This window comes from Rhinolophus sinicus, linkage group LG16, assembly GCF_036562045.2.
Source record: "Rhinolophus sinicus isolate RSC01 linkage group LG16, ASM3656204v1, whole genome shotgun sequence".
NCBI classification, from domain to species: domain Eukaryota; kingdom Metazoa; phylum Chordata; class Mammalia; order Chiroptera; family Rhinolophidae; genus Rhinolophus; species Rhinolophus sinicus.
The window spans coordinates 6,015,606-6,021,292 of NC_133765.1; the positions used below are offsets into that span (position 1 = coordinate 6,015,606).

Here is a 5,687-nt window from a genome sequence, read left to right on the forward strand (position 1 = left end):
TCATTATTGTTCAGCTTCAGGAGTACAGTGCAGAGATCAGGCATCTACATCATCCCTGAGGTGGTCTCCCAAACGGGACAAGTGTCCATCGGATACCCTACAAAATCTTTACATTATTGATTACGTTCCCCAAATTAATTTTCAAAACCCCATGGCCATCTTGTGGTTACCGACTATTTTCTAAATATATAACACTTTTTAATGAAAAAATTTTAGAAATGAAGACTAGATTAGTTGTTGCTAGAGATTACAGAATGAAAAGAGGGAGCTGGGTGTGGTTATAAAAGGACAATTTGAGGGATCCTTGTGGTGGTAGAACTGTTCTTGTTCTGTATCTTGAATGTGGTAGTGGATGCTCAAACCTACACATGTAATAGGATTGGATAGAACTAAATACACACACAAATGAATACAAGTACAACTAGGGAAAGCTGAGTAAGACTGATGGATGGTAGCAATGTCAATATCCTGGCTGTGATGTTGTACAATAGTTTTGTAAGGTGTTAACTTTGCAGAAAATAAGCAAATAGTACTGTATTATTTCTTACAACTGCATGCAAATCTACCATGATCTCAATTAAAACTTCAATTAAGAAATATAATCTGATTTAATAGTGTACCACACATCACTTCATATACTGTTCACTCATTTCATAAATGTAATAATTACATAGTGGTACAATCCCATTTTACCCAGCCACCAAGTTTGTGCTATTATTTTAATAATTTTTACTTCTGCATACATTATAAATCCTACCCTACAATGTTATATTTGTTTTCAATATAGGTAGTCTTTTCTTTGCACAGTTTTGATATACACAAATGTATCACATTTATTTAATTAACATCAGTCTTCAAGCAACATGATGTATATTTCAGTTACCAGTGTTATTAATTGTGAGTAATTGTATAAAATACAAACGTTACTGCTGGCTTTTCAGTTCACAAATTACAACATAAATAACAGATGTACATCACGATCACTAACCAATTATATTCTTGCAAAGTTTATCCATGATTATGTCACTCTCCATCTCTTAGTTTGTGCACAGACAGTAAAGCATGGAGGTTTTTCACCTTGTTGTCACCAAATGACAAACCCACATAACATTGTACAAAAATGGATAATCAAATGGTGGAGTTGGTCAACAAAGATAAAGGTGCAGCAAAGAATTGAAAAGCGATAACGTTGGAAGTCAAATTTGATTAGAACTTCAGCAGAGTTATTGAAAAATTGGTTGGGAATGTTGACACTACCACCATTTGAGAGACTCTATATATTTAGCCAGAGGACTTAGTGAAGGCAGAATTATCAATATAAATGAGGAAAGTTGTAATAAAAAAGGATGACAATGTCAGAAGAAGTAATGCCACACACACAAAAAAATCACATTGAAAAACTTGGATATAAGTCATAACATTGAAAGCACAAAGGCTTAATCAGTTAGAAACTTAATTAGTTAAAAACTGATTCAAACTTTAAAAAGTTAAATTTTTTACAATGCATAGAAAAGATTCTTATTCTGTATCATAAGTTACATGAAGAGAAGAAGGCAAGCATTCTTCAAACTACTCTTCATAAATTCTTTTTACAAAGAAAATACTTTAATTTTCAATGTTTCTAATGTTTTAAATTACAGTATACACTAAATCAATGTTAATTTTAATATTTTTACTTTTCTATACATTGATGCAATCAACAGTAAAAAAGAGTTAATACTTTGGCAGAGAATTTTAAAGGTCATGATACTATCATAATGTTCCCATTGATTATTAGTATCACTTTGCATGGCTTCAATGTACTAATTTTTATGATTCCTCCACCAACATGAAAAGTGAGGACTACCAGTAGTCAGGTAGAATTTTTTGGAAAGAATGGAAAGGAAAAAAATCCCCACAATATCTTATGCTTACTTACTTATTCACTATTACTGCTATTCTTGCTTTCCTACAGAACCGAGGATCCATCTGGTATCATTCTTCAGCACTCCTTGAATCCTCTGGTGACAAATTTTTTCAGCTTTAGTTTATTTAAACATGTCTGGCTTTTGTGAATAGTACTGCAATAAACATGGGGGTGCATATATTTTTTCAAATTAACATTTTTTGATTTCTCTGGATAGATACTTAACAGTGGAATTGCTGGGTCATAAGGTAGTTTCATTTCCAGTTTTTTGAGATACCTCCATACTGATTTCTATAGTGGCTGCACCAATCTGCATCCCACCAACAGTGCACAAGGGTTTCATTTTCTTCACATCCCCTCCAGCACTTGTTGTTGGTTGATTTATTGATGATACCCATTCTGACTGTAGTGAGATGGTATCTCATTGTGGTTTTTACTTGTATTTCTCTAATGATTAATGAGATTCATCATTTTTTCATATGTCTGTTGGCCATCTGTATGTCCTCTTTAGAAAAATGTCTTTTCATGTCTTCTGCCCATTTTTTTTCTTTTTCTTAAATTTTATTTTATTAAATTTATTGGGGTGACAATTGTTAGTAAAATTACATAGATTTCAGGTGCACAATTCTGTATTACATCATCTATAAATCCCATTGTGTGTTCATCACCCAGAGTCAGTTCTCCTTCCATCACCATATATTCGATCCCCCTTACCCTCATCTCCCACCCCCCACCCCCCGCCCCCCTTACCCTCTGGCAACCACTAAACTATTGTCTGTGTCTATGAGTTTCTGTTTCTCATTTGTTTGCCTTGTTCTTTTGTTGTTTTTGGTTTATATACCACATATCAGTGAAATCACATGGTTCTCTGCTTTTTCTGTCTGACTTGTTTCGCTCAGCATTACTCTCTCAAGATCCATCCATGTTGTCACAAATGTTCCTATATCATCTTTATGTCCTTCGATAGATGAATGGATAAAGAAGTTGTGGTATATATACACAATGGAATACTATTCGGCAGTAAGAAAAGATGATATAGGAACATTTCTGCCCATTTTTTAATTGGGTTGTTTGTTTGTTTGTTTTTGGTGTTGCGTTGAATGAGATTTTTATAAATTTTGGTATTAACCCCTTATCAGATTTATCATTGACAAATATCTTCTCCCATTCAGTAGGTTGCCTTCTTGTTTTATTGATGGTTTGCTTTGCTGTGAAACAACATTTTAGTTTGATGTAATCCCGTATGTTTATTTTTTCTCTTACTTCCCTTGCCCCAGGGGATATATCAGTAAAAATATTACTAAGGGTAATATCTGCAAATTTACTTCCTATATTTTCTTCTAGGAGTTTTATGGTTTCAGATCTTACATTTAAGTCTTTTTTTATATGTATAAATTGTCAATAGAACTTTATTTCTTCTTTTCAACATCCTGTTCTGCAACTTCCTTGGCCCTTTTTGCCTGGATGCCAAAGAGCTGGGCATTGGCATGGGCCATGCAAAGGCTGGCAAATGCCTTGAAGTTCTTCTCCTCTTCTGTGATGACCCTGGCTTTCTCTTTCTTGTAGACATTCCGTATGGGCATCACTGGGCCTGACAGCTGGGTGGCCAATTTGAGTTCTTCAGCAGAGCTGTCTCCCTTTTTGGGGGCTGATGGCTTCCTGGGGAAGAGGATGAGCTTGGATTGGTACTCCTTCAGGCGCTGCACGTTGGCCTGCAGGGACTCAGTAGACTTGTTTTACCGTCTTGGATCCACTGAGATCCCAATGGTCCGGGCCAACTTCTTATGGATGCTGGCCACCCTTAACTCCTCCAAGCTGAAGCCCCTCCCGGCTCACACTTTGGTGTGGTACCTCACAGTAGGGTATCTCACTGTGGGCCGGATGGGTCCCGACGCAGGGCATGGGGCCATACGGCGCACTTTGGCTTGCCAGGCCTTGCGTCTGTAGATCTTCTGCGCTGGCTGGTTAAACCACATGGTCACACTCCCTTGCCAGTCTTTGTGGAAGTGGGGCTTCAGGATCATGCCATTTTGGCTGGGCGCCATGGCTGCTGCCTACCGGCCTTCTCACAGGGAGAACAGCCACTGGAAAAGAAAGCACATTTAAGTCTTTAATCCATTTTGAATTTATTCTTGTATATGGCATAAGGAGGTGATACAGCTTCATTTTTTTGCATGTGTCTGTCTAGATTTCCAAGACATGGAAACAACCAAAATGATTGGATTAAGAAGCTGTGGTACATTTATACTATGGAATATATATATATATTCACAAGATGTAGAGTACAACATAAGGAATGGAGTACCACTCGGACAAAAATAAGAATGAAATCTTACCATTTGCAACGATAGGGATGGACCTTGAGAACATTATGTTAAGTGAAATAAGTCAGATGGAGAAAGACAAATACCATATGATCTCACTTACATGACGAATCTAAAGAAATGAATAAATGAGTAAACTAATAATGAGTAAATGAAATGAGTAAACTAATAATGAGTAAACAGAAATAGTCTCAGAGTTATAGAGGAAAAACTGATGGTTGTTAGTTGGGAAGGGGGTAGGGATGAGGGAGAAGGTAAGGGGATTAGAAAGCACAAATTGGTAACCACAAGATTGCCATGGGGATACAAAAGACAGTTTGGGGAATATAATCAATAATGTAGTAAAGATTTTGTAGGATATCCGATGGACACTTGTCTTATTAGGGAGTGCACTTCATGGACAGTGTAGATACCTGACCACAGCAGTGTACACCTGAAGCTGAAGCTGAATAATAATGAATACTAACTATAATTATATATATATATATATATATATATATATATATATATATATATATATTCACAAGATGTAGAGTACAATATAGGGAATAGAGTCAATGGAATTGTAACAGCTATACGATTTCAGAGGGGTAGTAGATTGGGGGAGGGGGTTTATCACTTTGTGAGGGGTGTAAATGTCTATTACATTGTTTTGTACACCTGAAACTAATACTAATAAAAAAAGACTGAAAAAACAGAAAACATGTCTGTAGTTTACCCTCATTTTTGAAGGGTATTTTCACTGGATATAGAGTTCTAGGTTGAGAGATGATTTTCTTTCAGCACTTTAAAGATGTTGTTCCATTGTTTTGTGACTTCAATTGTTTTTAAATTGGAAATAAATCTAATAATCCATATGGGTGTTTACTTATATGTAATATTCACCACCATCACACGCTGTTTCAAGATCTTTCTCTTTGGTTTTCACTAGTTTGGCTATGTTGTGCCTAGCTATGATTTCCCTTGAATCCTGCTTGGATTTGCTAAACTTATTTGATTTGAAAGTTGATACTTTTCATGAAATCTGGTAAATGTGTAGCTATTACATTTTTCCAAATGTATTTTCTGCACATTCTCATTCATTTCCTCTGTACACCTATTATATGTATGTTTGACTATTTGAATTTGTCCCATGGATCCCAGAGGCTCTGCTCATTTCTCTTCAGTAATGTTTTTCCCTCTCTTTTTAAAACTGGATACTTTTCATTGACACCATCTCAAGTTTACTGGCTCTGCTATTATTACCTCCAATCTTCTGTTAAGCCCATCCAGTAATTTAAAACTTTTTAGTTATTGTACTTTTTCCTTATAGAATTGTCTTTTGGTTCTTTTTTTTTTTTTTTTTTTGGATATTATTTATAATTTTTTATTTCTTTGCTGAGAGAGGTCTGTTTTCTCACGAAAAATATATATTTTTTTGAATTTTTAAATTCTTTAAACATATTTATAAAGGCTGC

The 5,687-nt window shown here is 35.4% G+C and overlaps 1 pseudogene; it reads right to left on the reverse strand.

The window, feature by feature from the left end:
• Window positions 1-3,299: 3,299 nt before the first annotated feature.
• Window positions 3,300-3,987, reverse strand: LOC141569134 (large ribosomal subunit protein eL13 pseudogene; annotated as a pseudogene).
• Window positions 3,988-5,687: the final 1,700 nt, after the last annotated feature.